The sequence below is a fragment of the Sinocyclocheilus anshuiensis genome, unplaced genomic scaffold (assembly GCF_001515605.1).
Source record: "Sinocyclocheilus anshuiensis isolate Anshui unplaced genomic scaffold, SAMN03320099.WGS_v1.1 scaffold130, whole genome shotgun sequence".
Classification (NCBI taxonomy): domain Eukaryota; kingdom Metazoa; phylum Chordata; class Actinopteri; order Cypriniformes; family Cyprinidae; genus Sinocyclocheilus; species Sinocyclocheilus anshuiensis.
Window position 1 is genome coordinate 1,015,404 of NW_015544207.1, and position 11,942 is coordinate 1,027,345.

Consider the following 11,942-nt stretch of genomic DNA (forward strand, 5'->3'; position numbering starts at 1 on the left):
AAAATATTTACAAAAATGTGAGGGGTGTACTCACTTCTGTGAGATACTGTATATATATATATATATATATTCACACTATATATATATTCACACTACCAGCCAAAAGTGTGTAAGTGTATATATAGTGTAAAATTTATGCTCACCAAGGCTGCATTTTTTTGAATCAAAATTACAGTAAATACAGTAATGTTATGAAATATTATGACACTTTAAAATATCTGTTTTCTATTTTAATATGTATTCAAATGTAATTTATTTCTGTGATCAAAGCTGAATTTTCAGCATCATTACTCTGGGCTTCAGTGTCACATGATCCTTTAGAAATCATTCTAATATGCTGATTTACATCTCAAGATGCATTTATCAATATTATCAATGTTAAAAACATTTGTGCTGCTTAATGTTTTTTGTGGAAACCATGATACATTTTTTTCTTGATTCTTTGACAAATAGAAAGTCCAAAAAAATCAGCATTTATTTGAAGAAAAAATAAAGCGTTTTTGTAACATTATAAATGCCTTTACTGTCACTCTTCATCAATTCAATGCATTTTTTTAAATATTAATAAAAATATTAGTTTCTTTCAAAAGAAAAAGAATGAATGAATGGAAATATGTATAAAATTGTACAAACTGTATTCTAACAAAACAAGTGCTTTGTTAGATGCAAAACTAGAGTGCATTTTAAGGCCTCAAAGGAAATTACTTTTAATATCCCTCATTTTGGCCAAAGTCTAAGGCAGAATTTTATGTATGCTTTACATTCAAGGCATTACAACAAGTTCGAGACAAGAAATGTCCATTTTAATATATAATTCATTCAGCATTTAAAGTAATTAATGCACTGCTTTGCCCCAATATACAGTATGATTATGACTGACATTTTTGTTCTTATTAGAGTAATGGTATTAGCTTAGAAACATGCTAACACAGGTTTAGAATAAGAACATTATTCATGACAAAAAGCAAGCATGTGCTGCATTCTCAGCATTGCCACACTTCCCCTATAGCAAGCATTAGCATAAACTTCTGTTTTTTCTTGTGGTGCCATTAACCAATCAGCATTGTTATGACATAATTTTCCCGTGGCTCCATAGTAATTAGATGGTTAGCTCAAAAACATTTCAACAATTAGCAACCAGATTAGTCACATCCTTCCATAGAAGTGATCACACACTAGCCGAGCAACTGCCATTGAGATAAATGCCAATGATAACAGCTAGCTTTCTTAATGTACCCCAGCTAACAGAACATTCTTAAAGTAATGTTTATGTAAAGTTCTTATAACTTCAGTAATATTTAATATACGTTTTCATACGTTCTCTTAGAACAACATTTTTTGGAATGTCCTCATCATGTTATTTGTACTTGATGAACATTCTAAACAACGTTCTAATCATGACAAGAAAAACCAACGCTATCTCATTCCGTACGTATTTTACGAGGTGGCTAATTCATACGACCTCACTCGTACAATTTTGTACGAGTTGTCTACACCCCAGTGACGGGTAGGTTTAGGGGCGGGGTTAGGTGTAGGTCATTCGTACAAATTCATACGAATTGTGCAACTCGTAACGAAAATCGTATGAATTTGTACGAGTGAGGTCATACAAATTCATACAAATTAGCCACCTCGTAAAATATGTACGAATATTAAAAATAAACATCCAAATAATGTTATATGTTCGGTAAAAATAAAGTTAGTAGAATGTTGTAAGAAACATTTTAAAACTTTTAAATAACGTTCTAATCATGATAAAAAAGGATGTTTTAACATTCATAGAATATTAAATTAAACGTTGAAATAACGTTATATTTGGGTAAAAATAACATTAGTAGAACCGTTTTTGTATCCTTTAAATAACATTATAATCACAACACGAAAACCGGACATTTCAAGGTTTTAAAACATTTCAAAACAACGTTCCCACAACGTTTTAACCTAAACATGTTACCTGAGATTGTAGCTATTTGGCCTCTATAAACAGTGAAGCATCAAATTAGGCTCCGTAACAGAGTGTTTGCAATCTTTTAGCTGTGACATGAAACGTTCCACAGTGTCACAAAGCTCTTTCCATCTCTCTTTCTACTTCAAAGCCACTGTTGTTTTGGGGGGATTCGGTGTGGATTCACGTGCAGCTCATCACATGCACTCGACACCCTGCTAATATGACAGCTAAACTCCATCTGCGGCCATCATAACAGGCTCTCGTGAGAATGAGGGAGTTTAGCCTCCCACTGCTCCTCATATTTACCTCATTCCTCTCTCCATCTTTCAGCTCACCATGTGGATAAATCCCATTATGAGAGCGGAAAACCCCTCAATCCATATCCTCAGAGAGACTGCAGAACAAGTCCCCGACTGACCCCGACATTTCAGAACTGGGTGAGCTGTTGCTGTTGGCTATTTCGCAGACAGTAGAGCATTTAACACTTACCCACCGTGGCCTGTCGTTTACACTGTGGACTGTTTTACAAAGAGGACCATCTGGACACTTCATAACACTGTGGTTGACGGGTGGACAGGATGACTTTTGACCAGTGCAGTATGACGGTTTTTATGGTTAGACCAAGACCATGTGTGTGTGTTTACACTTACTGTATCAACAGATTTCATCATGCTGGCAGCAGTTATAGGTCATGGTTTCTCTTGCCAGCAAGCTTCATATCACTATTGCTTACTGTTAGTGATGCAAACAAACCCCATATTATGCATTAACTATAACCTTTCCTATATTTAAATAATTATGTACCATTCTAAGCCATTGAATTTACAACTTTCGCAAGGCACATGATAAAACAGGTGAAAAAATCCCAGACTTGCACTGAAGTGATTTGAGCCTTATTTAAAGGTCTGAATATCAGTATAGATTTGGTTGCTCTGTCGAATGTTCATTCATTTTCCCGTAGGGATTAAAAAAAGTCTTCATTAAAGAGTTCACTAAAAAGTCATGAACCAAATCAACCAGCAACGAGGTGAATCGAAACATCACAAAGGTACTTAACGGCTTTAAAGAGGGAAAGAACTACAATCCCATGAAACATTGCGAATGACATAATCAAAATAAAAAACTGATTAATATAAAACTATCGAGTTAAAGATGTACATATAAACTACATATTTTATGATTATTGCAAAATATGCATATATAGTGTTTCATGGTAGCGGGTGGGCGCTAAAGAGTTTTTTTTTTTTGGTGCGATTTGTTTGTTCTTTGCAGAATCACGGGTAATGTAGTTTAACACCATGAATTCCACTGTTGAACACTATTATTTTAAAAATAAGTTGATAAATACAGATTGATAACTTTAACAACAGCACAGCATCTATTAACGACCTCAAAACTCACAATAGGTCTGACTATGGTTTAGAGTTAAGTTAAAAAACATTTCCACTATGAAGAAAATGAATAGGTTTTTACTTCCTGACTGAAATAGCAAGCAACCACCTAGAACCATAGATATATATATACACAGATGCATCAAATAAGGTGTGTTGGCGCATCTGAAGCAGTCAAATGCGCTATCTACATATACATGCCTATGCCTAAAACCTAGACGCTACTAACTTTTTTTCACTAGCATGCCAGCAGCGCTGCTGTTTTCATATGCAGCATTTCCAGTAATAATCTACTTTATCCAAAAAGTAGTGAGGTTGTGTGACAAATTGCTACATTGTAGTTTGAACTGAAAGTCTGATTAGTTTTAGTTAAACACTGCTGTTTACACTATGTTTCTGACTCAGTTATAGGCTATTCTGTGTTTTGTTTCCTATTTGTAATTACTTTAAAAGTATCCAGTCCATCACAAAATTCATTCATTCAAAATCTATGATTCTGCAAAAACTTCACCCATCAAGAGAACTGAGACAAGATAATCACGCAATATATATACAGTACATATGCATCTTTTGCAATAAACTTACATGGTCAATTGTTTTATTTTTAATTTTATTATTTCATTCGCAATGCTTCATGGGACTGTGGTTCTTTTCTTCATTAAAGCTGTTAAGAACACAGTCTTGTACCTTTTTGTCTGATTTTCAAATGCTCTTTTGCCTCAAATCAAAGTTTGCAATGTTGTGATTTACCTCGTGGTAGAAAAAATACTTCCAGAACAAAGCAGAAAAAGCAGGCACTGTTTCTCTCTATTCTATGTACCTTGATGTATCTTGGCAAACTACAATGTTAAAGGAACGTCCCAAACACAGGCTGAACACCCATGACTGTTCTCTAGTCATTCAAAAGTTTAATACTATACCTCTGTTGAAGTTTTCAGCTCTCCAGCTATTTGAAGTTTACAGTCACTGTAGACTTCATCGATAAACACTTAGGTCTTCTCAGAACAGTTTGAAGACGGTCGAAACGCCTCAAGTACACTGTAAAAACACCCAAATGGGATTTTTACGACACGGACAGAATTTGTCTCCAAATGTCCTAAAGTATCAAACGTCTGCTCAAAGCAGATTAAAATGATTTCAGTGCTTAACTTCTCATAAAGCATCTTAACTCTGAACTAGTCAGACCTGCTTCTGCTGAGGGTTCGCCAAAGCTTCAGCACACCTCTCCATAACACTATCTGAGCATGGAAATGTTCTTTCTCTCTATCACAGCCATCGTCTGAAGCATGTTGAGCGTGAGAGTGACAAATCCCTTCCCTATGCTTCAGTGTCAGTGATGCAGAAGCGTGTGAGGGGTGCCAATCACTCTGATCCGTGACTAATCTCTGATTGTCCGTCCCAGCAGTTCTGTTTGGTATCCGACCCCTCGGCATCATTACAGCAGCACTCGGAGTAACAGCCACGGGGAGTGTGTGTTTGCACTTTATAAGACACCGATATGAGTAGATAAATAATAAACAAGTCATAAAAATGGCCATCAGTAGGCCATCATCCATCAACACATGCTATGTATGTGTCTCATGTTTGTAGAGTAGAAAAGAAATAGTTTTAGAGTCGATAACTGTTTTTAGAGTAGAAATGAATCATTAGGAGATGTGGTGCAGTAGTTGAATCCATGAGCTGTAGTGCACAAAGACTGACAAAGGTTCAAATCCCAATCACATTTGCCACTCTCGCTTGCAATAATTTTCTGTTCACTCTTTAAAAGTATATATTTATAAGACTAAGAATCAGAAGCAAATGGAAACTGAACTAAATGTTACAATTCAAAGTTTCAAAATTAAAAAGCAGAGAATAAATGACATTTTAAAACATCACATTTTAAAAGAATTAAAAAATGTACAATTTTAAAATGCTTTTTTTTATTTACATTTTAATTTTAACACTTTAAATTTTGTTAAAAATCATAAACTACATAATATAAAATATATGCGAGTAATATTTTGTTTAAATTTAAGTTTTAAGATTTTTTAATTAAAAAAGAAACTAAACTAAAGAATTGCATTTTTATAAATAAATAAATAAAATATTGATGATATGCATATGTTAAACTTATTCAGATGTAATCACAATACTATGACTGGATGGATGGATTATTGTCAAGCCCCTATTGTAGATTAGCAGCACACAGAGTTTCTTTAATACAAAACAATGCATCCTGTTCCCTGTTGATGAGCAATATTTTCACTCTTCTGAAGGCAGGTTTCTATTTCTGCTCAAACACCGCACATTTAATAATTCATTGCTCCTGCTCTGTACTCACAACTGCTGTGAGACAAGAAATACCCAGCTCTCAGAAAATGGGTGAGAAGCAGGAAGCTCAACAGATTTTGGACTACATCATCCATCATGCTCAGATCTGTTGTAGTGCTAGTTTCCGGGTTGGGAAGTTACAGGATTGGGATGATCAGAAGCATATTAATCCAGAATGCAGTGTTTTAAGCACTTTTACCAAATGGCACAAAACATTTGATAACATAAAAGCTGTATAAACCAATTAAGATGTGGAAAATAAGGAATATGTAAACACTAAATGTGCATTTGGTCACATTAGACACATTATGCCATATCTGACCTAGTTTTGGCCTCAGATGGCACGTCCATAGGCCGCCCACAAAGCGTTCGCTGACAGGCTGCAGATTGCACACATCAGTGGCAAGAGCGAGTTCTGATCTGACTGACTGCTTTATGCAATTTCCAGGAGTCAGGGAGCACAGGTTTTTATCAGTCCACCGGGAAATAAACTTCTGTTTACAAGGTGGCAGAGGCTACTACATTCAGCGCTTCAAACAGAAGATCTAATCGCTGAATTTGGCAATGTTTGCAAGGTTCATGCCATCAAATTTTTGCAGGATAGTTGAGCGAGTATAAATAAACACATCGTTACACTCATGTTTTTTTGTTGTTGACACATTTATTTGATCAAAAATACAGTAACATTGTGAAATATTATTATAATTTGACATAAGTGTTTTCTATTTGAATATATTTTAACATGTAATTTATTTCTGTGATTCAAAGCTGAATTTTCAGCATCATTACTCCAGTCTCAGCTGCTCAGGAAACAATTTCTTTAAATAAATAAATAAATAAATAAATAAATACAAAACTTACTGATCCAAGACTTTGATTTTAGAATTATACTAAATTTCATGTTTACCTGCCCATAAACTTGACATTAAAAAGGTGAACTGTTGCAGTATTTAGTATTTAGCAAATACTTTTTCCAAGAGAAAGGCTCTTTTATCCAGAGAGACTTATGAGACACATGTCCTAGAAAACCTAAGATTGGGTTGCGTTACTCAAGAGAATAGAGGTGATAAAAACTGTTGCGATCATATTCCTGCTACTGGATTGGTCCTACTGGAGGTTAGACACGCAACCCAGATCCCAAGCCACCGTCCTTCCCCACCCTCATCTGCTCTTCTCTCTAACCCGCCATCCTATTTCACAATCCATAGTTTTTTGCTCCAAGGTGGTACATGGCAGTCTAAAGCAGGAGAGTCCTTTCACAAGGAGTATTTTAAAGAATTGTATCTTTCTTTTTTATGCAATTACAATAGGTGCGTCCCAAATCGCGTACTCATGCGCTATTTTCTGACATTTTGTAGTATAAATAGTGCGAGTAGTGTGTTCACACCGAACTTTCCAAAAAGATAAAGTGCACTTTAAATACTCAAATGATGCACTTAAATAACCCAAAAAGCAAAGTGTGGAATGTAACACTTCATGCATTCAACTGTCGCAGCTTTAATTACATCGTGAAGGGGGAGGGGCTGTTTATGAATGACAAAATAACCTTATATAATTCATACACTACATGAATGAGTACATAGTGCATAAATACAGTGTATAAGTGCATAGTGTTTAGTGCGTCATTTGGGACGCAGCTAATAAATAGGTACTGAAGCTTTCAGGCTTCAAAGAGGATTCAAAATCACCATAAAATGTCAAAAACCACTTGAACGCTATATTCCAGGTCATCTGAAATCACATGAAAGTTTCTGTGAGGATTCTGAGGAACGAACCAAAATTTCACTGAAATTAGAGAATCATTTATGTTACGAAAGAATCATTCTTTTGAGTCAGATTTTGTCAAAGAATTATTTGATTAATTTAATTCAGTTCACAAAATCAGTCTGAATCATTCCAGTGAATCAACTCATTGACTCAATATGATTAACGGATCATTCATTTTCAGGAAACGACGACTTAAAGGGATAGTTCATCAAAAAAAAAAACATTTACTCCCCTTATGTTGATCCAAACCCATAAACCTTTAAATCTCACATGTTTGAACTTCTGTGAAATCTCAGAAAAAAAGGTACAAAAGCTGTCACTGGGGCAGTACACTCGCAGGAAAAAAGTACAAAATTTGTCACAGGGGCAGTACACTCGCAGGAAAAAGGTACAAAAGCTGTCACTGGGGCAGTACACTCGCAGGATAAAGGTACAAAAGCTGTCACTGGGGCAGCACACTCGCAGGAAAAAAGTACAAAATTTGTCACAGGGGCAGTACCTTTTCAAAAGGTACTTCTATATACCAATTAGGTATTAATATAGGCCTACTTTTAAAGTGCTAATATGTACCTGCAAGTTACTAATAAACACCTTTAGGGGTAAATATGGTACAGAAGTGTGTCTTTTGAAGAGACAGCTTTTGTACCTTTTGTGTTAATGGGTGTTACCCATTCGAAAGGTACTAATATGTACCATTTAGGTACTAATATTTACTCTTTAGGTATTAATATGTATCTTTAATGTACTGATGAAGCATCTTTTAGGGGTGTACCTTTTTAAAAAGTACTGGCCCAGTGACAGCTTTTGTACCTTTTTTCTGAGTGTGTTTACCATATTTGATGAGCTCTATGTGTGTGCACCGATCAATATTTATTTGTGAATAAAAGGCTAAATTAAATCTGTCCATCATATAAAGTAATCAGGCCTCTGCAGAAGACTTGTGATTAGACCTCTCGATTCGTGTGGATAACTTTTAAGATGTCTTTATAAACTTTTAGAAGCATCAAAGTTTTGGTGGAACAGACTTTCAATGAAGGGACAGAAACCTCTCATGTTTCATTACAAATATCTTCATTTGTGTTTCAAAGATGAATAGAAGTCATATGGGTTTGGAACAATGTAAATACAAAACATAAGTTAAGGGTAAACCAATCCTTTAACCTGAGAGACACATTAAACCTCTCACTAAGAATCTGTTGGTCTCACTAGTGCGCTTGCGACTTAACGACATTTTTCACAGCCTGACAACACCTCTGGGGTTTCACAAACTCATATTGCTTTATGAACGTTAGTGGCCCACCCCGGCTTCACGCACATCCCCCATCAAAAAAAAGAGACAGTGAGACACATCTCACAAGCCAATCCATCAGGCCGCTCAGTGTCCGCTCTTCTTCATACGCTGATTCTGCATCCCTATATTTCCCTGAGGAGAGCTCAGACGTCGGAAAGCAATTTTTTGTATATATATATATATATATGATTTGTGTAATATTAAATATATAATCTTTTATAAAAAATCATTATAAAAAATATAATAAATAATTGATATTGCTACATATTTAATGTTATATAATGTTTTTAGTCCGCTCTTCTTCATACGCTGATTCTGCATCCCTATATTTCCCTGAGGAGAGCTCAGACGTCGGAAAGCAATTTGAGTGCTAAAACAGCCATGCACGCAGGCAGAAAGAACCAATCCCATGCTACGAATGCTTTTTTACTCATTTCATCTCTCTTTCTGTCCCCATGCCCTGTATTTCAGACAGAGAAACACACCCTGCTCTTTTCCACTGGGCGACACTTCTCTTGATCAGTGCGCAGACAGACACCACCAGTGTGCAAGGCAACAGCAACGACTGACAGACACGTCTTCTGTTCTGTGACTTTGACGGGGTCACCTCAGAAGCTGACCGCCTTTTCTCCACTCTCAGATCTGCGATATGACAGATGATAAGACGTCCTGTGAGGAACAAGAAATCTGACGATGGTAAACGAGTCATACGTTTCTCAAAGCGTTGATTAAAAATCCTGCTAACTGACCTACACAGATCCTATACAGGAAAATGTTCAAATAATGAATCGTTAGTGTTTTATGTAATAATATAATATAATATAATATAATATAAAAAATTATAATATTTTAAAATAGCAATATCAAAAACACTATTTTTATGATTTCTAAATATTATAAAACATAAAAACTAAATGTATATTAATTTGTTAATATAAAAATTATAATATATATATATATATATATATATATTAAAATTTTAAAATAATTTTATTTATATATTCACATATACAAATCATTATATACATGTTGTTATTGTTACATTCAAATATTTTTGTGTATATATTTATACATTAAAATAATTTGTATATATATATATATATATATATATGATTTGTGTAATATTAAATATATAATCTTTTATAAAAAATCATTATAAAAAATATAATAAATAATTGATATTGCTACATATTTAATGTTATATAATGTTTTTAGAATTTTGAATGTTTATGTGTATATATATACACACACACACACACACACACACACACATATGTTGTATATATACATTAATAATTATACACTGAAATATTTTTGTTTTCTGTTTCTATTTCTTACTTGTTTTTTCTCACTTGAGAACATTATTTAAAAAAAAAAAGTTACTGAATCAGTCTGCTGTACTTTCGTTTAAACTGAATTGTTCCAAATAAAATATTGCTTTTGAATCAAATCAAAATACGAATAAATAGTGAATCAATCGATTTTACACTATTTGTTTGAAAGATCAGGGCTTAGTTGGACAGTCGTCTGACCTGTTTTATGATTATGAATTTCTTAATTTAGGTAAACGGTATTTCATTATTGCATAAAATGGCGGGTTAATCATTAATTAACCTGCATTCTCAGGTGTGTGAGTGTGTGTGCAGCCCCAGAGCGCACAAGTCTGCTCTTGCTTTTGTGGTTTAATTTTGGATGACTCACCCACTTTCCACCTTCTTCTGCAAAGGTGCAGGCAACCTCCACCCTGCCTCCACATCAGCGCACGAACCCACACCCACACACCACTGCAACCGGGACACATCGTGATCAAACACATAAAACACACCGCTCCACAACTCTTTCTCCAGCGGGAGAACAAAGCAGAAAATGCTTCATTGTCTATGGCAGTATAAAGTGTAACTGTCTTTTCCATCCACGATCAGATCTGTGAACCTGATGCCTAACAAACTCCTCTGAATCTTCTACGACATTTCACAACGTAGGCACCGTTACATAATTCTCACATGAATAATATATAACAGCCGTGTGAGACGTTTGAAGTGTACAGTATGCAGCAAAAAGACAAAGGGAGCTTCTTTAATAATCCCCCACTAAAAATCCATCAGACCTCAAGCCTCAAAAAGATTTTGACTTTTAGAATAAAGCCTTGTTCTTAAAAGCATATTCCGGTTGATTTTCAACCTCATGTTTATGCATATGTCTAACCAAAAGTTTCTCCGAGTAGGAAAAGCTGATTTAGACAACTTTACAGCTCAAATAACACTTCATTATTAACTGATTCATATAAGAGCTAGAGGATTCTCATTTCTGCTTCTATACCCCCAAACCCATAGACTAACTTTGTAAGTGCATTATTTCAAAGATCATTTGTCTGAAAGGAATATGTAGGGTTTAATTACAAGTTAAGTTCAGTTGACAGCATTTCATTCACACAATGGTTATCAAAAATATTCTATATGAATAATATATATAATATTTGAATTTTGACTCGTCCATTGTTTTCAACAATAATAAATGGTGAAGTTCTTACAATGGAAGTAAAAGAGGACAATTGTTGCAGATTAGGAAGATAAGATTATCATATAATATTATATGCATATTCATTTTTTATATTTTGTTTAAAATTAAAATTAAACTAAATTAAAACGAAATAAATCAAATAAAAATCTATAATTTTATACATATATTTTATAAATTTTATTTACTTTAATTAAAAGTATATATTTAAATGTGTTATATATATATATATAATCATATAATGTTATATACATATTTCTTTTTTAATTTTGTAAAATACATTTGTAAATATTAATTCCTGGTATATTTTGAAATATAAAAATGCATAATATATTTTAGACATTAAATAACAATCTATAAGTGTATACATATATTTATTAATTTAATTTAATAAAAAATATACATTTAATGTTTGTGTGTGTAAATGTTTAAACGATTTATATTTCTCACCGAAAAATTTGTCTTTTAAGAAATCCTTTAAGTATTTTTTAGAAGTAAACTTTTTTACTTTAAAAAAAGTTTAAAACACCATTTAAAAAAATAATAAATCAGTTTGCTGTGCTGTGTTTCAAATTGGATCATTCTGGATTAAAAAAATGTCAAGTTTATACGGTGAGGCTCTTAAAATGGAAGTAAATGAAGTAAACTTCTATTCAATTCAATTCAAGTTTATTTGTATAGCGCTTTTCACGATACAAATCGTTGCAAAGCAACT

At 33.8% G+C, this 11,942-nt stretch overlaps 1 protein-coding gene across 3 annotated transcripts in view; it reads right to left on the minus strand.

Annotated features, from left to right (window-relative positions):
* Positions 1–11,942, minus strand: part of LOC107696995 (uncharacterized) — a 69,242-nt gene that overhangs the window by 28,367 nt on the left and 28,933 nt on the right. Inside the window, exon 1 of one of the 3 annotated variants that reach the window (XM_016497595.1) lies at positions 4,260–4,320. The exons of the other annotated variants lie outside the window; for them this stretch is intronic. The gene's annotated coding sequence lies outside the window, so the exon portion shown is untranslated. Of the gene's footprint in view, positions 1–4,259; positions 4,321–11,942 lie in introns of those variants that run through there. 3 annotated transcript variants of the gene reach the window in all.